At 42.4% G+C, this 22,643-nt stretch overlaps 1 long non-coding RNA gene across 1 annotated transcript in view; it reads left to right on the forward strand.

Moving 5' to 3' along the window:
- Positions 1-21,522, forward strand: part of LOC141180635 (uncharacterized) — a 93,545-nt gene extending 72,023 nt beyond the window's left edge. Inside the window, exon 3 of the long non-coding RNA XR_012256285.1 lies at positions 21,344-21,522. This is a non-coding gene — a long non-coding RNA (uncharacterized lncRNA). The remainder of the gene's footprint in view (positions 1-21,343) is intronic.
- The last annotated feature ends 1,121 nt before the right edge of the window (positions 21,523-22,643 follow it).

Raw genomic sequence — 22,643 nt, forward strand, 5'->3', positions numbered from 1 at the left:
GTGGGGGCATATATAGCTCTTCATAGTTTACATAGATTCATTTAGAGGATCTGCAGAGATATTTTGGGGGAAAATAACTTATGGTAACAATTGAACGTGTATAAAGAAGGCTGGTTATCTATTAATGGTCATACGATTGCGGTTTATGTTCAATACAAATCTAAATATTAATCAGAAGTCACTGGGAGAGATTTATCAGCTAAATGACAGAATCCTGTAGTTCTGTGCAGCAAAATCTGTATTTCATGATTTGCTTCACATGTTTTAAACCCTTTCTGTGCCTTGTCTGACAAGAGGCGTGGCTTAGCTGAAAAGGGGTGTGGCTTATATGAGAGGGGAGGGGCCTAACATTCTACTCCAGAAATTACACCAAAATTGTAGCTCACATTTCTGGCAGAAACTAAGTAACTAACTAACTAGATGGTGTAAATGTGGACAAGACAGTGTAAGAATGTGAAAAAAAAAACAGACAATGTGAACTGAGGTCTAAGATGGCAGACATACAAGAAACAGAGGCATGTTCACACTAGCAAAAAAGAAGCAAGACAAAAATATATAGGTACCGTCCCAATTTAGGGTCACCTTGCCGCTGGTGGGACGGCTTGTATACTTTTTTTGATCAAAAATAGTTCACTAAGTACCCTATATTTATTATGCAATTTTGCTTTACATTTATATATAATTATGGTAGGGTATGAGATATATTTTTGTCTTGCTTCTTTTTTGCTAGTGTGAACATGCCTCTGTTTCTTGTATGTCTGCCATCTTAGACCTCAGTTCACATTGTCTGGTTTTTTGACTTGTTTGCATTCTGTGCAATTTAAGGGTGTGGCATGCCCTTTGTTGAGCTGATTGGTATATATGTAGCTTACCACGGGCCTAGGTGGTCTGGAGTTGGGACCCGGTCCTATTTGTCTACCCTTTTATATGCATTACTTCAACTTTGATATACAGTAAGGTTTTTAATATAGGCAGTATAGGTACCGTCCCAATTTAGGGTCACCTTGCCGCTGGTGGGACGGCTTGTATACTTTTTTTGATCAAAAATAGTTCACTAAGTACCCTATATTTATTATGCAATTTTGCTTTACATTTATATATAATTATGGTAGGGTATGAGATATATTTTTGTCTTGCTTCTCTTTTGCTAGTGTGAACATGCCTCTGTTTCTTGTATGTCTGCCATCTTAGACCTCAGTTCACATTGTCTGGTTTTTTGACTTGTTTGCATTCTGTGCAGTTTAAGGGTGTGGCATGCCCTTTGTTGAGCTGATTGGTATATATGTAGCTTACCACGGGCCTAGGTGGTCTGGAGTTGGGACCCGGTCCTATTTGTCTACCCTTTTATATGCATTACTTCAACTTTGATATACAGTAAGGTTTTTAATATAGGCAGTATAGGTACCGTCCCAATTTAGGGTCACCTTGCCGCTGGTGGGACGGCTTGTATACTTTTTTTGATCAAAAATAGTTCACTAAGTACCCTATATTTATTATGCAATTTTGCTTTACATTTATATATAATTATGGTAGGGTATGAGATATATTTTTGTCTTGCTTCTTTTTTGCTAGTGTGAACATGCCTCTGTTTCTTGTATGTCTGCCATCTTAGACCTCAGTTCACATTGTCTGGTTTTTTGACTTGTTTGCATTCTGTGCAATTTAAGGGTGTGGCATGCCCTTTGTTGAGCTGATTGGTATATATGTAGCTTACCACGGGCCTAGGTGGTCTGGAGTTGGGACCCGGTCCTATTTGTCTACCCTTTTATATGCATTACTTCAACTTTGATATACAGTAAGGTTTTTAATATAGGCAGTATAGGTACCGTCCCAATTTAGGGTCACCTTGCCGCTGGTGGGACGGCTTGTATACTTTTTTTGATCAAAAATAGTTCACTAAGTACCCTATATTTATTATGCAATTTTGCTTTACATTTATATATAATTATGGTAGGGTATGAGATATATTTTTGTCTTGCTTCTTTTTTGCTAGTGTGAACATGCCTCTGTTTCTTGTATGTCTGCCATCTTAGACCTCAGTTCACATTGTCTGTTTTTTTGACTTGTTTGCATTCTGTGCAATTTAAGGGTGTGGCATGCCCTTTGTTGAGCTGATTGGTATATATGTAGCTTACCACGGGCCTAGGTGGTCTGGAGTTGGGACCCGGTCCTATTTGTCTACCCTTTTATATGCATTACTTCAACTTTGATATACAGTAAGGTTTTTAATATAGGCCGTATAGGTACCGTCCCAATTTAGGGTCACCTTGCCGCTGGTGGGACGGCTTGTATACTTTTTTTGATCAAAAATAGTTCACTAAGTACCCTATATTTATTATGCAATTTTGCTTTACATTTATATATAATTATGGTAGGGTATGAGATATATTTTTGTCTTGCTTCTTTTTTGCTAGTGTGAACATGCCTCTGTTTCTTGTATGTCTGCCATCTTAGACCTCAGTTCACATTGTCTGGTTTTTTGACTTGTTTGCATTCTGTGCAATTTAAGGGTGTGGCATGCCCTTTGTTGAGCTGATTGGTATATATGTAGCTTACCACGGGCCTAGGTGGTCTGGAGTTGGGACCCGGTCCTATTTGTCTACCCTTTTATATGCATTACTTCAACTTTGATATACAGTAAGGTTTTTAATATAGGCAGTATAGGTACCGTCCCAATTTAGGGTCACCTTGCCGCTGGTGGGACGGCTTGTATACTTTTTTTGATCAAAAATAGTTCACTAAGTACCCTATATTTATTATGCAATTTTGCTTTACATTTATATATAATTATGGTAGGGTATGAGATATATTTTTGTCTTGCTTCTTTTTTGCTAGTGTGAACATGCCTCTGTTTCTTGTATGTCTGCCATCTTAGACCTCAGTTCACATTGTCTGGTTTTTTGACTTGTTTGCATTCTGTGCAGTTTAAGGGTGTGGCATGCCCTTTGTTGAGCTGATTGGTATATATGTAGCTTACCACGGGCCTAGGTGGTCTGGAGTTGGGACCCGGTCCTATTTGTCTACCCTTTTATATGCATTACTTCAACTTTGATATACAGTAAGGTTTTTAATATAGGCAGTATAGGTACCGTCCCAATTTAGGGTCACCTTGCCGCTGGTGGGACGGCTTGTATACTTTTTTTGATCAAAAATAGTTCACTAAGTACCCTATATTTATTATGCAATTTTGCTTTACATTTATATATAATTATGGTAGGGTATGAGATATATTTTTGTCTTGCTTCTTTTTTGCTAGTGTGAACATGCCTCTGTTTCTTGTATGTCTGCCATCTTAGACCTCAGTTCACATTGTCTGGTTTTTTGACTTGTTTGCATTCTGTGCAATTTAAGGGTGTGGCATGCCCTTTGTTGAGCTGATTGGTATATATGTAGCTTACCACGGGCCTAGGTGGTCTGGAGTTGGGACCCGGTCCTATTTGTCTACCCTTTTATATGCATTACTTCAACTTTGATATACAGTAAGGTTTTTAATATAGGCAGTATAGGTACCGTCCCAATTTAGGGTCACCTTGCCGCTGGTGGGACGGCTTGTATACTTTTTTTGATCAAAAATAGTTCACTAAGTACCCTATATTTATTATGCAATTTTGCTTTACATTTATATATAATTATGGTAGGGTATGAGATATATTTTTGTCTTGCTTCTTTTTTGCTAGTGTGAACATGCCTCTGTTTCTTGTATGTCTGCCATCTTAGACCTCAGTTCACATTGTCTGGTTTTTTGACTTGTTTGCATTCTGTGCAATTTAAGGGTGTGGCATGCCCTTTGTTGAGCTGATTGGTATATATGTAGCTTACCACGGGCCTAGGTGGTCTGGAGTTGGGACCCGGTCCTATTTGTCTACCCTTTTATATGCATTACTTCAACTTTGATATACAGTAAGGTTTTTAATATAGGCAGTATAGGTACCGTCCCAATTTAGGGTCACCTTGCCGCTGGTGGGACGGCTTGTATACTTTTTTTGATCAAAAATAGTTCACTAAGTACCCTATATTTATTATGCAATTTTGCTTTACATTTATATATAATTATGGTAGGGTATGAGATATATTTTTGTCTTGCTTCTTTTTTGCTAGTGTGAACATGCCTCTGTTTCTTGTATGTCTGCCATCTTAGACCTCAGTTCACATTGTCTGGTTTTTTGACTTGTTTGCATTCTGTGCAGTTTAAGGGTGTGGCATGCCCTTTGTTGAGCTGATTGGTATATATGTAGCTTACCACGGGCCTAGGTGGTCTGGAGTTGGGACCCGGTCCTATTTGTCTACCCTTTTATATGCATTACTTCAACTTTGATATACAGTAAGGTTTTTAATATAGGCAGTATAGGTACCGTCCCAATTTAGGGTCACCTTGCCGCTGGTGGGACGGCTTGTATACTTTTTTTGATCAAAAATAGTTCACTAAGTACCCTATATTTATTATGCAATTTTGCTTTACATTTATATATAATTATGGTAGGGTATGAGATATATTTTTGTCTTGCTTCTTTTTTGCTAGTGTGAACATGCCTCTGTTTCTTGTATGTCTGCCATCTTAGACCTCAGTTCACATTGTCTGTTTTTTTGACTTGTTTGCATTCTGTGCAATTTAAGGGTGTGGCATGCCCTTTGTTGAGCTGATTGGTATATATGTAGCTTACCACGGGCCTAGGTGGTCTGGAGTTGGGACCCGGTCCTATTTGTCTACCCTTTTATATGCATTACTTCAACTTTGATATACAGTAAGGTTTTTAATATAGGCAGTAGAGGTACCGTCCCAATTTAGGGTCACCTTGCCGCTGGTGGGACGGCTTGTATACTTTTTTTGATCAAAAATAGTTCACTAAGTACCCTATATTTATTATGCAATTTTGCTTTACATTTATATATAATTATGGTAGGGTATGAGATATATTTTTGTCTTGCTTCTTTTTTGCTAGTGTGAACATGCCTCTGTTTCTTGTATGTCTGCCATCTTAGACCTCAGTTCACATTGTCTGTTTTTTTGACTTGTTTGCATTCTGTGCAATTTAAGGGTGTGGCATGCCCTTTGTTGAGCTGATTGGTATATATGTAGCTTACCACGGGCCTAGGTGGTCTGGAGTTGGGACCCGGTCCTATTTGTCTACCCTTTTATATGCATTACTTCAACTTTGATATACAGTAAGGTTTTTAATATAGGCAGTATAGGTACCGTCCCAATTTAGGGTCACCTTGCCGCTGGTGGGACGGCTTGTATACTTTTTTTGATCAAAAATAGTTCACTAAGTACCCTATATTTATTATGCAATTTTGCTTTACATTTATATATAATTATGGTAGGGTATGAGATATATTTTTGTCTTGCTTCTTTTTTGCTAGTGTGAACATGCCTCTGTTTCTTGTATGTCTGCCATCTTAGACCTCAGTTCACATTGTCTGGTTTTTTGACTTGTTTGCATTCTGTGCAGTTTAAGGGTGTGGCATGCCCTTTGTTGAGCTGATTGGTATATATGTAGCTTACCACGGGCCTAGGTGGTCTGGAGTTGGGACCCGGTCCTATTTGTCTACCCTTTTATATGCATTACTTCAACTTTGATATACAGTAAGGTTTTTAATATAGGCAGTATAGGTACCGTCCCAATTTAGGGTCACCTTGCCGCTGGTGGGACGGCTTGTATACTTTTTTTGATCAAAAATAGTTCACTAAGTACCCTATATTTATTATGCAATTTTGCTTTACATTTATATATAATTATGGTAGGGTATGAGATATATTTTTGTCTTGCTTCTTTTTTGCTAGTGTGAACATGCCTCTGTTTCTTGTATGTCTGCCATCTTAGACCTCAGTTCACATTGTCTGGTTTTTTGACTTGTTTGCATTCTGTGCAATTTAAGGGTGTGGCATGCCCTTTGTTGAGCTGATTGGTATATATGTAGCTTACCACGGGCCTAGGTGGTCTGGAGTTGGGACCCGGTCCTATTTGTCTACCCTTTTATATGCATTACTTCAACTTTGATATACAGTAAGGTTTTTAATATAGGCAGTAGAGGTACCGTCCCAATTTAGGGTCACCTTGCCGCTGGTGGGACGGCTTGTATACTTTTTTTGATCAAAAATAGTTCACTAAGTACCCTATATTTATTATGCAATTTTGCTTTACATTTATATATAATTATGGTAGGGTATGAGATATATTTTTGTCTTGCTTCTTTTTTGCTAGTGTGAACATGCCTCTGTTTCTTGTATGTCTGCCATCTTAGACCTCAGTTCACATTGTCTGTTTTTTTGACTTGTTTGCATTCTGTGCAATTTAAGGGTGTGGCATGCCCTTTGTTGAGCTGATTGGTATATATGTAGCTTACCACGGGCCTAGGTGGTCTGAAGTTGGGACCCGGTCCTATTTGTCTACCCTTTTATATGCATTACTTCAACTTTGATATACAGTAAGGTTTTTAATATAGGCAGTATAGGTACCGTCCCAATTTAGGGTCACCTTGCCGCTGGTGGGACGGCTTGTATACTTTTTTTGATCAAAAATAGTTCACTAAGTACCCTATATTTATTATGCAATTTTGCTTTACATTTATATATAATTATGGTAGGGTATGAGATATATTTTTGTCTTGCTTCTTTTTTGCTAGTGTGAACATGCCTCTGTTTCTTGTATGTCTGCCATCTTAGACCTCAGTTCACATTGTCTGGTTTTTTGACTTGTTTGCATTCTGTGCAATTTAAGGGTGTGGCATGCCCTTTGTTGAGCTGATTGGTATATATGTAGCTTACCACGGGCCTAGGTGGTCTGGAGTTGGGACCCGGTCCTATTTGTCTACCCTTTTATATGCATTACTTCAACTTTGATATACAGTAAGGTTTTTAATATAGGCAGTATAGGTACCGTCCCAATTTAGGGTCACCTTGCCGCTGGTGGGATGGCTTGTATACTTTTTTTGATCAAAAATAGTTCACTAAGTACCCTATATTTATTATGCAATTTTGCTTTACATTTATATATAATTATGGTAGGGTATGAGATATATTTTTGTCTTGCTTCTTTTTTGCTAGTGTGAACATGCCTCTGTTTCTTGTATGTCTGCCATCTTAGACCTCAGTTCACATTGTCTGGTTTTTTGACTTGTTTGCATTCTGTGCAATTTAAGGGTGTGGCATGCCCTTTGTTGAGCTGATTGGTATATATGTAGCTTACCACGGGCCTAGGTGGTCTGGAGTTGGGACCCGGTCCTATTTGTCTACCCTTTTATATGCATTACTTCAACTTTGATATACAGTAAGGTTTTTAATATAGGCAGTATAGGTACCGTCCCAATTTAGGGTCACCTTGCCGCTGGTGGGACGGCTTGTATACTTTTTTTGATCAAAAATAGTTCACTAAGTACCCTATATTTATTATGCAATTTTGCTTTACATTTATATATAATTATGGTAGGGTATGAGATATATTTTTGTCTTGCTTCTTTTTTGCTAGTGTGAACATGCCTCTGTTTCTTGTATGTCTGCCATCTTAGACCTCAGTTCACATTGTCTGGTTTTTTGACTTGTTTGCATTCTGTGCAATTTAAGGGTGTGGCATGCCCTTTGTTGAGTTGATTGGTATATATGTAGCTTACCACGGGCCTAGGTGGTCTGGAGTTGGGACCCGGTCCTATTTGTCTACCCTTTTATATGCATTACTTCAACTTTGATATACAGTAAGGTTTTTAATATAGGTAGTATAGGTACCGTCCCAATTTAGGGTCACCTTGCCGCTGGTGGGACGGCTTGTATACTTTTTTTGATCAAAAATAGTTCACTAAGTACCCTATATTTATTATGCAATTTTGCTTTACATTTATATATAATTATGGTAGGGTATGAGATATATTTTTGTCTTGCTTCTTTTTTGCTAGTGTGAACATGCCTCTGTTTCTTGTATGTCTGCCATCTTAGACCTCAGTTCACATTGTCTGTTTTTTTGACTTGTTTGCATTCTGTGCAATTTAAGGGTGTGGCATGCCCTTTGTTGAGCTGATTGGTATATATGTAGCTTACCACGGGCCTAGGTGGTCTGGAGTTGGGACCCGGTCCTATTTGTCTACCCTTTTATATGCATTACTTCAACTTTGATATACAGTAAGGTTTTTAATATAGGCAGTATAGGTACCGTCCCAATTTAGGGTCACCTTGCCGCTGGTGGGACGGCTTGTATACTTTTTTTGATCAAAAATAGTTCACTAAGTACCCTATATTTATTATGCAATTTTGCTTTACATTTATATATAATTATGGTAGGGTATGAGATATATTTTTGTCTTGCTTCTTTTTTGCTAGTGTGAACATGCCTCTGTTTCTTGTATGTCTGCCATCTTAGACCTCAGTTCACATTGTCTGGTTTTTTGACTTGTTTGCATTCTGTGCAATTTAAGGGTGTGGCATGCCCTTTGTTGAGCTGATTGGTATATATGTAGCTTACCACGGGCCTAGGTGGTCTGGAGTTGGGACCCGGTCCTATTTGTCTACCCTTTTATATGCATTACTTCAACTTTGATATACAGTAAGGTTTTTAATATAGGCAGTATAGGTACCGTCCCAATTTAGGGTCACCTTGCCGCTGGTGGGACGGCTTGTATACTTTTTTTGATCAAAAATAGTTCACTAAGTACCCTATATTTATTATGCAATTTTGCTTTACATTTATATATAATTATGGTAGGGTATGAGATATATTTTTGTCTTGCTTCTTTTTTGCTAGTGTGAACATGCCTCTGTTTCTTGTATGTCTGCCATCTTAGACCTCAGTTCACATTGTCTGGTTTTTTGACTTGTTTGCATTCTGTGCAATTTAAGGGTGTGGCATGCCCTTTGTTGAGCTGATTGGTATATATGTAGCTTACCACGGGCCTAGGTGGTCTGGAGTTGGGACCCGGTCCTATTTGTCTACCCTTTTATATGCATTACTTCAACTTTGATATACAGTAAGGTTTTTAATATAGGCAGTATAGGTACCGTCCCAATTTAGGGTCACCTTGCCGCTGGTGGGACGGCTTGTATACTTTTTTTGATCAAAAATAGTTCACTAAGTACCCTATATTTATTATGCAATTTTGCTTTACATTTATATATAATTATGGTAGGGTATGAGATATATTTTTGTCTTGCTTCTTTTTTGCTAGTGTAAGAATGTGGCAGATGGATGAAATGGCCGCTGCGGGAGGAATGTGACGCCCCACACTGATTATTACCAGTTCTTGCAGCTGCAGCGCTTACTGAGCGGAGTCACTGGAGGTGACGGGTGGGCGACCCCTGAATAGAATAATGCTCCACATCGCCAGCATGGTCTATTCACTGGGAATCATTCACTATAATATCAGTCAGCATTAAACTGAAGGAAACTTCCCAGCACCTCCTAACAGCTGGAAGTAAGTGCCGGTGTTATGTTCTGCTACCAAAGCTAAGGAAAGAGAGGAGATCTGTCCCTACTATAAGACTCAGCTGAATCCCTACGATGTAACAGGGAACCTGATCCTGCGATCAGACCTGCTAAAGTCCTAATCTAGCCTGTACGGAGACCTATAGATTTGGGGAGGGAATCCCTACAAGTACTAAGGACTGGGAGGAATATGGGACACCTCCTAACAGAAATAGTAGCAGACAGACGAACAAACAAAATAGATAGAACATAGAGGTCCGTAGACCAAGCAAACTAACAGAGTTAGATACAGAGCACAGGCTAGCTAGAAAGTAGATATACAATGAAGTCCAGCAAAGCCAGAAGGGCGGAGCAGGATTAAATAGGCCAACAAGGTCATGTGACCAGCAAAGGAAAAAAAACCTAACAGCAAGGTTCTAACAGTACCCCCCCTTCTAAGAGGATCCTCCGGATCCCCTAGGACCAGGCTTATCAGGAAATCTCCTGTGAAACGCTCTTATAAGTCTGGACGCGGAAACATCATCTGACCTCACCCAAGAGTTATCCTCGGGTCCGAAACCTTTCCAGGCCACAAGATACTGCAAACTACCTCTATACCGTCTAGAGTCAAGGATGCGAGAAATTTCATATTCCCCGTCCTCCACCACCGGAGGAACAGAGGCAGAGGCGTCACCATCCGACACAACAGCTTTTTTTAACAGTCATAGAGTACATGTCTAAGATACCGCATATCTTCTGTTTGAATCCAGACAGGGTATCTGGTTTGCCGTTGTACTGGGGGAGCCACTTTGCTCCAGGAATGTACGGTAGAGTTATGGGAATGACCTTACTGTTATGTTCTGCTACCAAAGCTAAGGAAAGAGAGGAGATCTGTCCCTACTATAAGACTCAGCTGAATCCCTACGATGTAACAGGGAACCTGATCCTGCGATCAGACCTGCTAAAGTCCTAATCTAGTCTGTACGGAGACCTATAGATTTGGGGAGGGAATCCCTACAAGTACTAAGGACTGGGAGGAATATGGGACACCTCCTAACAGAAATAGTAGCAGACAGACGAACAAACAAAATAGATAGAACATAGAGGTCCGTAGACCAAGCAAACTAACAGTTAGATACAGAGCACAGGCTAGCTAGAAAGTAGATATACAATGAAGTCCAGCAAAGCCAGAAGGGCGGAGCAGGATTAAATAGGCCAACAAGGTCATGTGACCAGCAAAGGAAAAAAAACCTAACAGCAAGGTTCTAACAGCCGGGTGCTGTGACTGCATTATACACCGTGTGCACTGAGGGATCAGCAAACATTGAGGAGCAGATGACAGAATCTGGTAACATTTCAGTTTGCCAGCCATGATGAGTTTTCCACAATAAATTGATTTGTGGCAAAATATTGATGGGAAAATACGTGTATAACACATGGAGGTCTTCTCTAACTTTTTTTATTCTCTTTTGAGTTTTTTAACACAAACTTAGTGTCCAAGTGATCTGAACCTATCTGACTAGAGGAAAACGGATGGTAACTATTAACTGCACTAACAGACTTTATAGGAAAAATCCAGCTCACCAGCAATGGAAATGCTGGAAATCCAGCGTCACAGTCATACAAAAATTTCTTTAACCCCTTTCTGGCATGAGGCGTAATAAGACATCCCTGTGCCCTGGGCCTTAATGACCAGGTACGTATTATTACACCTCGGCGATCGCGCCCGCACACATGCTGTGCTGGCGCGTTCAGCTCCGAGTGTCAGCTGATTCTGACAGCTGACACCCAGTATTCTGTGCCAGGAGCAGCCCGGCACATTAACCCCCAAAATGCTGCGATTTGAAGTCGATCGCAGCATTTCGGGAGCAGGCAGAGGTAAGACAGCCCCTCCTACCTTGGATCAGAGACCCCTCACTGTCTCAGTGTGGTGGTCTTGTTTGTTGCCATGGTGACCCGATGTCTTCATGACTACATCCGGGTCACCAGGCACCAGCAAGTTTGTTAGATCATGTGCAGAGCACTATCTGTCTAACTTGTGTCAGTGCAGAGCTTACAGCCTGCATAGCTTAGAGATGCTGCTGCATCCCTATGCTATACAAGCAATCAGCCTGCAAAAAAATGAAAGTCCCATAGTAGTACAAAGTAAAAAAGTGTCAGAAAGTAAAAAAAAAATTGGAAAAATATAAAACAAAATGAAAAAATCTTAAAGAATAAAAATATATTATACGAAACGATAAAAGTAAACATATTTGGTATCACCATGTCCAGAACGACCTGACCTATAAAACTGTCCCACTCGTTAACCCATTTAGTGAACACGGTGTAAAAAAAAATGCAAAAAACAGTGCTTTATCATCATACCGCCGAACACAAAATGGAATAAAACGCAATCAAAAAGACAAATGTAAATAAAAATGGTACCGCTGAAAACGTCATCTTGTCCCGCAAGAATCAAGCCACCATACAGCTCCATCAGCTGAAAAATAAGTTATAGCTCTCAGAATAAAACGATGCAATAAAAATGCAAAATATGTAAAGAATATTGTAGATATAATCCCATGTCAATCATTGTATCCTATTTGGCAGGGGATTATAAAGATCTACTGCATACAGTTGTAACTGGACACTTCTACAGCCAAGAAGGAAGAAGGGGGCCCGAGAGAGTGAGTGACAAATATCTCACTTAGCAGCTCCAAGCCAAGAAATTACACCCCCACCAGCTAGCTGGTGGGCTTCAATAGGAAGACCCCCTGGAGATCCAAGCCATGTCGTTCCCTTTGTGTGAGACAACTATAATTCAATACAAAATTATGGAAATGCTATATGTCCTAGTTATTTATAAAATAGATTTTCAAGATCCCAAGAGAATGGGGAATGTCAGCCTTACTCCCAGCCCAGTCTAGCGCGTAGGGATGGGGAGATACCAGACACAGCCTTTTGAAGACCCGTAGGGCCACTGTCTTTAGTCTCCTCGTGTAGCAGGGGCCCGGCTGGATCGTGATGACACCAGAACCGGCTCCCTAGGACCGTCCATTAAGGAAGTATAACCCATTTTCGGTTTTGGAGTTTATAGCTGAGGGAGGCCATGGGTGGAGATTTAGGTCCAGTCCAGGGGGCAGGAGGGGGAGTGACCCAGAGAGTTTAAAAGCTCCTGCAGTTCTAGCCTAGGGCTTTTTCTCTGGGAGGTCGCGATAACTCATCATGTGAGATAAGTCATCCCCACAGAGGGATCCACAAGCCTCCCATGTGGCAGCCCTCCCCCACAAGCCAGGCTTTCCATCTGACTGGTAACTCACTCTTAATATCTGTTTTTATCTTTTGTACCACTACTATTGTGTTTGCATCTCTGACCATTATGTATTTATAATCCTTATGTATATAGGCGATGTGATGGCGATTAAATATATAGTTTAACCTTGGGCTGATCTTTTATCTCGATCCACGAATCCTCATATCCATTGTACGGTCCAACTAACACGATACCGGGGCTGGTTTCTGGCCCGATAATTCCCGTTAACGGACCTGGGGGCTTATATCTAATAGAAACTTGTAGCAGCTCTACCAGGCTGACAAGGTTCTGTTTCACTGGGGCTAGTGGAAGGGGCCTCTCAGCCTGTCAGGGGTGTGAGCGAGTGTGGTGCCACCTCAGACACTGAGTTGGCAACCTCTTCTCACGCCCGGTACCTTCCTGTACCTGTGTGGACAGGGGGTGTCTGTGTAGAACTGAACCAAACTGACATTACGCGTCCTCGAGGGGGTGCGGAACGTCACGTTGGTGCAAAGGGCAGATCCATATCATGTGATCCGTCAGACGTAACTGTGATGTCAGGCGGGTGGCGAGGTGTGGATCCTTCACATGTGGTGGCAGTGGTGGGATTCTGCGGGATCTCTCTGGTGCCATATCGCCAGAAAAAATTTACATACCGGCATGAGCTGAAACCACACACACATGCTGCTGCACCCAACGCACTTTTCGCCATCTGGGCTTTGACTAGGGACAAGGAACAAAAAGGCAGAGTTGGTATTTAAGCCGGAGTCAGCCAAAAAGGGTGCAAAGTGCTATATAGCAAGCCGCGATTAGCTGGTAACAGAGAGAGGGATCGTCATGCATGACATGTCAACGTCACATCCGGTCCGCGTGACTCGACTCGCTTGAGCGTATCAATAGGGTAGAAGTGACGGCGTTATGCGTTCAGCGTTGGAGCGCAAAACAAGATGGCGTCTTCTACGCTCCACGTTAGAACACAAGGGTCAAATAACAGCCGGCTGGGCTCAGCGCAATAAATATACAAGGAGCCTCATGTCCTGAAACGTAAAACAGAAGTGTGAAAGGTGAATGAATGAATGTTAGTGACCTATTATGAATAAACAGTGGGGGGGGGGGGGGGGGGTAAGCAAATGTGAAAAATGTAAGTAAGAAAGAAGAAAATTGAAAAATAAACTAAGTAATGAGTATACAGTACAGACCAAAAGTTTGGACACACCTTCTCATTTAAAGATTTTTCTGTATTTTCATGACTTTGAAAATTGTACATTCACACTGAAGGCATCAAAACTATGAATTAACACGTGGAATTATACACTTAACAAAAAAGTGTGAAACAACTGAAAATATGTCTTATATTCTAGGTTCTTCAAAGTAGCCACCTTTTGCTTTGATTTCGCTTTGCACACTCTTGGCATTTTCTTGATGAGCTTCAAGAGGTAGTCACCAGAAATGGTCTTCCAACAATCTTGAAGGAGTTCCCAGAGATGCTTAGCACTTGTTGGCCCTTTTGCCGTCACTCTGCGGTCCAGCTCACCCCAAACCATCTCGATTGGGTTCAGGTCTGGTGACTGTGGAGGCCAGGTCATCTGGCGTAGCACCCTATCACTCTCCATCTTGGTCAAATAGCCCTTACACAGCCTGGAGGTGTGTTTGGGGTCATTCTCCTGTTGAAAAATAAATGATGGTCCAACTAAACGAAACCGGATGGAATAGCATGCGCTTCAAGATGCTGTGGTAGCCATGCTGGTTCAAAATGCCTTCAATTTTGAATAAATCCCCAACAGTTTGACCAGCAAAGCACCCCCACACCATCACACCTCCTCATCCATGCTTCACGGTGGGAACCAGGTATGTAGAGTCCATCCGTTCACCTTTTCTGCGTCGCACAAAGACACGGTGGTTGGAACCAAAGATCTCAAATTTGGACTCATCAGACCAAAGCACAGATTTCCACTGGTCTAATGTTCATTCCTTGTGTTCTTTAGCCCAAACTTGTCTCTTCTGCTTGTTGCCTGTCCTTAGCAGTGGTTTCCTAGCAGCTATTTTACCATGAAGGCCTGCTGCACAAAGTCTCCTCTTAACAGTTGTTGAAGAGATGTGTCTGCTGCTAGAACTCTGTGTGGCATTGACCTGGTCTCTAATCTGAGCTGCTGTTAACATGGGATTTCTGAGGCTGGTGACTCGGATAAACTTATCCTCAGAAGCAGAGGTGACTCTTGGTCTTCCTTTCCAGGGGCGGTCCTCATGTGAGCCAGTTTCTTTGTAGCGCTTGATGGTTTTTGCAACTGCACTTGGGGACACTTTCAAAGTTTGCCCAATTTTTCGCACTGACTGACCTTCATTTCTTAAAGTAATGATGGCCACTCGTTTTTCTTTACTTAGCTGCTTTTTTCTTGCCATAATACAAATTCTAACACTCTATTCAGTAGGACTATCAGCTGTGTATCCACCTGACTTCTGCACAACACAACTGATGGTCCCAACCCCATTTATAAGGCAAGAAATCCCACTTATTAAACCTGACAGGGCACATCTGTGAAGTTTAAACCATTTCCGGTGACTACCTCTTGAATCTCATCAAGAGAATGCCAAGAGTGTGCAAAGCAGTCATCAAAGCAAAAGGTGGCTACTTTGAAGAACCTAGAATATAAGACATATTTTCAGTTGTTTCACACTTTTTTGTTAAGTATATAATTCCACATGTGTTAATTCATAGTTTTGATGCCTTCAGTGTGAATGTACAATTTTCATAGTCATGAAAATACAGAAAAATCTTTAAATGAGAAGGTGTGTCCAAACTTTTGGTCTGTACAGTATATGATTGTGAACTAAAAGTAAACGACACAAAGTGAATAACAATTGATCATACTTTCCATACACTAATGAAAGTGCTACAGTGCATATATGAACAATAAAAAATGTGTATATAATTTATTTAAAACAATAATAAATATATAAGGATTGAGAGGAACCACTAATTTTAGAAACCTCTATATCAAAAAAGCTATTGTATTAATATACAGCAGCCTGTCACTGGTATTTATTCAGATAAGTATGATGAACATAACTCCGGAATGTGAAGACCAATTCCTCGTTGGCGAAATATCATCAATTCAGATGCATTTTTGTTGTGTAAAAGCGCCAAAACATAAAAAAACTATATAGATGTAGTATAGCAGTAAATGTACTGACCCGAAGAATAAAGCGACCTTATCAATTTTACCACACGTGGAACAGCATAAAAAAAGTAAAAACAATTCCTGAATTGTTGTTTTTTGTTTGTTCTGCCTCCCAAAAATAGGAGTAGAAAGCGATCAAAAAATGTCACGTGCCTGAAAATGATACCAATAAAACCGTCAACTTGTCCCGCAAAAAACAAGCCCTTACATGACTCTCTCGGCCGAAATATGGAAAAATTATAGCTATCAAAATATGGGGATGCAAAAACTAGTCTGTGCAAAAAAAGCGTCATTTATGAATATGAATCTGGTATCGTTGTAATCGCACCAACCCGAAGAATAAAGTCGTCTAATCACTTATACCACACGAGGAACAGCGTAAAAAATAAGCTCTAGCATTAGAGTTACGGTTAGACCACGGCCTCATTATCAGTATTCGGTCAGTATTTTTTCTCAGGAGTGGGAACCAAAACCAGGAGTGGGTGATAAATGCAGAGTTGGTGACTTGTTTCTATTATACCTTTTCTCTGATTGTTCCTCTCCTGGTTTTGTCTCCCACTCCTGAGAAAAAATACTGACCAGATACTGATAATGGGGCCCTGGCCTTAGGGTTGTTTTAGGGTTAGGGTTGTGTTGAGGTTGGGATTTTTTCAAAAGTAAAGAAAAAAAAATGATGACGATATGGTGACTAGTCTTGAGCGCAAGTGCTCGCTACTTGAGTATGCATCGGGTGCCGGGTATGCACTGAGTATCGCAGGTGCTCAAGTGACATGCTCGAGTGTCTGCCCCATATGTTTCACGGCTGTTATACAGCCAAAAGAAAACACATGGGGATTGCCTGCTATGCATCGGCAATCCCTGCATGTTTTTTTTTTGTTTTTTTGAGTGTCTAAAAACCGTGAAACATGCGAGGCGGGGACTCGAGCATGTCACTCGAGCCCCCGCAATACTTGTTTCATACCTGAGTACCTGATGCAAACTCAAGTAGCGAGCACTTGCTCTTAAGACTAATGACAACATATTCAATATGATGACATAATGTTATCAAACTCTGTGTTCTGTGTCGTACCTCTGGGTTCAAAATGTTCACTATACCCTGTGACAAAGTCACTGGCAAAGTACTGGAGGGAAGATGTGTAGCACTGAGATTAGGAGCTCCAGTAATTAAATATAGGAAAAAGGTTCCAGCACACGAAGGGGTTACTCAGCCATCTTTAGTTCTAAGGTGGTTAAACACCTGTAGAAAGGAAGGGGGTCAGAGGATAAAATCCCAGCCTTTTAGAGCATTTGTGTGTAGGGTGGGTTTGGAGGTGAAAGCTCTGAGCTGTTTTGTCATGTGAAGGAAAGACAAACCTTGAGTTGTTTGTTCCTGAAGCGGGCGGTTACTCGTAGCAGCAAGGACTGTGCCATACTTTATGTTTTGTTTTTCCTGTTAGGCCAGGAAGGCCGTGTTTGTTTTTGCTATCTGTGCTGTGGTTTATGCAGCATTCTTAATAAACCCAGCAGAAGATTTAAAGAGACAATGTTCCTGTGTACCGCTATATGCAACCAAGTGAGCCGATCTACAACAACCCCTTGATAAAATCCTTGGGGGGGTCTAGTTTCCAAAATGGGGTCACTTGTGGGGGATGTCCACTGTTTAGGTGCATCAGGGGCTCTCCAAATGCGACATGGCGTCCGCTCTCGATTCCTGCAAATTTTGCGTTCAAAAAGTCACACAGTGCTCCTTCCCTTCTGAACCCTGCCGTGCGCGCAAACAGTGGTTTTTCCCCACATATCAGGTATCGGCGTACTCAGGAGAAATTGCACAACAAGTTTTGGGGTCCATTTTCTCCTCTTACCCTTGTGAAAATAAAAAATTTGGGGCTAAAAGATCATTTTTGTGAAAAATGTTAAATGTTCATTTTTTTCTTCCACATTCCAAAAATTCTGTGAAGCACCTGAAGGGTTAATAAACTTCTTGAATGCTGTTTTGAGCACCTTGAGGGGTGCAGTTTTTAGAATGCTGTCACTGTTGGGTATTTCTGTCATATAGTCACTTCCACCTCCTATCCACGATCTGTCACAAACTCTCGCAACCCTTCTAACCTTATTCCTATCCGCCCAGCCCCCGCCTCCCCAGTCCCACTAACAGGAGCTCTATGTAATGCTCGCTCCATGTGCAACAAACTTTCCTACATCCATGATCTTTTCATTACTAACAAAATCTCCTTCATCGGCATCACCGATACCTGGCTCACCACCTCTGACACGGCGTCCCCAGCTGCACTTTCGTACGGTGGATTCCATCTTTCTCACACACCCAGCTCCAATTTCAAGCATGGTGGAGGAGTAGGTTTTCTCCTGTCAGGCAACTGCTCCTTCACCCATATCCCACTGCCACCCTCCATTACTCTCCCCTCCTTTGAAGTACACTGTGTGCTCATCTACTCCCCCCTCCAACTGGCCGTCGTTTACTTGCCCCCCAGGACTAGCCACCACCTTCTTTGACCACTTCAACACCTGGCTGCTTAATTTCCTTTCTGATGACATCCCCACTATCATCATGGGTGACTTCAACATCCCCATTGACACTTCTCACTCATCTGTCTCGAAGTTTCAACCTTGCTCAATGGTCTTCAGCCCCCACTCACAAAGATGGCCACACACTGGACCTCATCTTCACCCTCCTCTGTTCCCTATCTAACCTCTCAAGCTCACCTTTCCCTCTTTCTGACCACAACTTACATTCTCTTACCTCTCCTCTCCAGGTACACAAGCCACACTCCACAAACTTGCACACCCTCACAGAAATCTCAAACACCTTGACCTACACTCAATCTCTGAATCCCTTCTCCCTCTCACAGGCATAAGTTCATTACACAATGCAAATGCTGCTGCCACTTTATATAACACCTCAATAGCTGCAGCTCTCAAATGGGTCGCCCCCTCACACGTATCACAGCTCGCCCATTCAACCGGCAACCCTGGCACACCAACCTGACTAAAGAACTGAGAAGGGCCTCCAGGGTTGCTGAGTGGAAATGGAAAAGGTCCCACTCCAACGAGCACTTCATTGCATTCTAACAGTCCCTCACTACCTTCAAGTCCACACTTACTGCAGCAAAACAAACATACTTCTCATCTCTCATATCATCCCTGTCTCACAACCCTAAACAGCTATTCAAAACTTTCAGTTCTCTCCTCCGTCCTCCAGCGCGTCCTTCATCTCCTCTCATCTCAGCCGAAGACTTTGCCACATTCTTCAAGCAGAAGGTTGACACTATCAGACAAATCTTTTGACTAAAGTTCCCACAGCCCCTCCTCACACCTACTCAACCATCCTCCTCCAAAACCAGCTTCTCCACCATTACAATCAACTCTCCTCTTTACTCTCCAAATCACACCTCACCACCTGCAAACTTGACCCAGTCCCGTCCCACCTCATCCCTAACCTTAACACTATTCTCATCCCAACCCTAACCCACCTTTTCAACCTGTCACTAACAACTGGTGTCTTCCCCCTCATGCTTCAAACATGCCTCGATCACACCCATCCTCAAAAAGCCATCCCTTGACCCATCCTCTCTGTCTAGCTATCGCCGCATATCACTTCTCCACTATGGCTCAAAACTACTGGAACAACACGTCCATTCTGAACTGTCCTCCCACCTCTCCTCTTTGACCGCCTCCAATCTGGCTTCCGACCGCACCACTCCACTGAAACTTCCCTGACTAAAGTCACCAACGACCTACTAACTGCCAAATCCAAGCAACACTACTTTGTCCTCCTCCTCCTGGACCTGTCATCTGCCTTTGACACAGTCGACCATTCCCTCTTACTGCAGACTCTCATCTCTTGGCATCACGGACTAGGCTCTATCCTGGATCTCTTCATACCTAACTGACCGGACATTCAGTGTCTGCCACTCACACACCACCTCCTCATCTCGCCCCCTATCTGTCAGTGTCCCCCAAGGTTCAGTCCTAGGACCCCTGCTCTTCTCCATCTACACCTTCGGCCTGGGACAGCTCATAGGGTCCCATGGCTTTCCGTTTCACCTCTATGCTGATGACACACAGATCTACCTCTCTGGATCCGATTTCTCCTCCCTACTAACCAAAATCCCACAATGTCTGTCCGCTATTTTATCCTTCTTCTCTGACAGGTTTCTAAAACTTAACATAGACAAAACTGAATTCATCATTTTTCCACCGTCTCACTCAAACCCCCCCAATTGAACTATCCATCAAAGTCAATGGCTGCCCAATCTCCCTAGTCCCGCAAGCCCGCTGCCTCAGGGTAACCCTGGACTCTAACCTCTCCTTTAAACCACATATCCAAGCCCTTTCCACTTCCTTCCGACTCCAACTCAAAAAATATCTCCCGGATCCGCACATTCCTCAACCACGAATCTGCAAAAACACTAGTGCACGCCCTCATCATCTCCTGCCTTGACTACTGCAACCTCTTGCTCTGTGGCCTCCCTTCTACCACTCGCACACCTCCAATCTATCCTAAACTCTGCTGCCCGACTAATCCACGTGTCCCCCGCCTCTCCTCTCTGTCAATCCCTTCACTGGCTCCCCATTGCCCAGAGACTCCAGTGTAGGGCCAGCAATGGCAGCCCTGGGAGCAGCAGTACAGTATATCACTATAACCATAGTGAGCATCCAGGAGATGTGTGGCTGGCATGGCCGTGCTGTTTCTGTGGCAGAAGCCACATGATATAAAGACAAAGTAGCACTCTGTAGTGCTAAAGCATGGAAACATGAAATACATGGAATTTGAATGTCATTACTGCTTTAGATAATAAGAAAAAATGGAGATGTTTAGCACATAATTTGGCCAATTCTTGCAAACCCAGCAGCCAACGACAAGGCACTTTCCGGTTTGCTGGGAACTGATCTAATATGAATCCTCTGCTAGGCTAAAGCCTGCATTTATGGGTAGCTAGGATCCTGCTGCAGTTAAATCCGCCACAGGCTGGAGGGTGGAGCGCTCGGTCAGAGAGACAATATACAAATAGCAAAAAACTGACTGTCACTTCCAAATCAGAAAACTGGTGTGTACAAGGCCACTCTGGAGCGGGGCTGCGCCCACTAGTCGGGTTCTGCCCGGGAGTATGTATAATGCATATATCACCGCCGTCCCCGGGTCAGAAACCAGCGACTCCGCACAGTGCCCAGTCTCTGCGCTGGAGGATTTATAAGTCTGCAGTTACACAGTGACCCGACAACCCCTTACAGCAAGCCAACCATTTGCTTTGTGTGTAATACCAGGGTGAACCCAAGGTTGTGGAATGATTTGTACTCACAGAACTATAATAAAACAATAGATTTGTCACTTAGTTGATTTTCTTATAGAATGATCAGACTCGCAGAATTGCAAGAAATCAGTTCTGCAGTTTTGTAGGAAAGACTTTGCCCATAAATCCAAAAGACTTTGCTAAAACATCTGAAAAGAATTCTGCCACCATCCCTTTCTTTTAGGAAGGATAATGGCCGTTCTCTTTCTTCCCTTTCAGAAGGCGTTTAATGTGTCCAGCGACTGCTCTGCACTTATACCGCTGGCAAACACCGCAATGAGGAGCGACGTCCAGGAAAGTCAGGCGCGCGGCTTACTACGTCTGGGGAGGCGCAAAGAAGCGCTGGAGAGCGCAGAACTGCTGGCAATGGAATTGGAGACATTATAGGAAAACATTATTTGTCCAACTTGAGAAGAAAAAGTTGCTTTATTATGTTTAAAAGTAAAAATGGATGAAACTTACTATTATGCTCTAGTTAAAAAAAAAGGTATGGAAAAGTTGTCATCTTTGCATTGGTCCAGGATCTCCTTCTGCCAGTGCCACCTATGTGGGAATGGAGCTGCCAACACCTGGGACCAGCGCTGATATAGTGTTGTGGGAAAACGCTGCAAAGTCAGAATGCTTTAAAAAATAAGTGTTGTGTAGGGGGGGCATGTCCGGCAGCCATTGGGTGCGTATGTGTCCAAGGGGGCTCCGAGCTACACAGAGGGCTCATCCCGGCATGGAGGGCCATCAGTGTGACTCCTCTTGGTTACAAGAAGCTTATGGGCCCATTTTCAGATGAGTTTGGCTGTGCTCCATTAGCATGGCCTACGCGATGCTCAGAGTTGCGGCCTCACTTGAGCTGAGGTGGGAGACCAGAGGACCTTGTCTGCCAGTGTCCTGTTACGAATGGGCCCCAGACTGTGAGACCCGACTCAGAAACACATGGCCCCTTAGCAGCGCTTCACTAATTGGTACTGTCCGTTACCACAAGATGGCGAAGTTGGCTCAGACCAAGGGTGCAGTTGTAGGTAGACATTGTTCCCCCTGATACCATCACCTATTTACCAGCGCTCAGAGGGAGAGCTAGAGGAGACTGAGGAGCAGGGCACAGATACGCCCTCACAGACATTATCGGGCGCACTTACAGTCTGATGTCAGCCATACCAGTGCAAGTGGCAGTATCTCTCATTAGTCAGCACATGTAATATGCAGGTACTGTTATGTCTGACCTTATTCTGAGCATAGTACTCTGCTGCCCTCATGTGGTGAATGTGAAAACTGAAACATCTCTGCACATATAAATAAAAATGATTATTGTATCATAGCACCAACATATTCTGCAGCGCTTTCCAATTAAGTAAGGACCTGTACAGACAATAAAAACAATACAATGTAACACATTTTATCCGTTACAGGAGGAGTGAGGGCCCTGCTCGCAAGCTTACAATTTATATACTGAACTCTCTCAGTATCTTAAGCTGTGCAAAGCCCCCCGCTCTCATTGTCTGATGCCGGTGACATCTGCAGCATTAAC

This window comes from Phyllobates terribilis, unplaced genomic scaffold, assembly GCF_046119375.1.
Source record: "Phyllobates terribilis strain yellow unplaced genomic scaffold, ASM4611937v1 Scaffold_34__1_contigs__length_13252353, whole genome shotgun sequence".
Classification (NCBI taxonomy): domain Eukaryota; kingdom Metazoa; phylum Chordata; class Amphibia; order Anura; family Dendrobatidae; genus Phyllobates; species Phyllobates terribilis.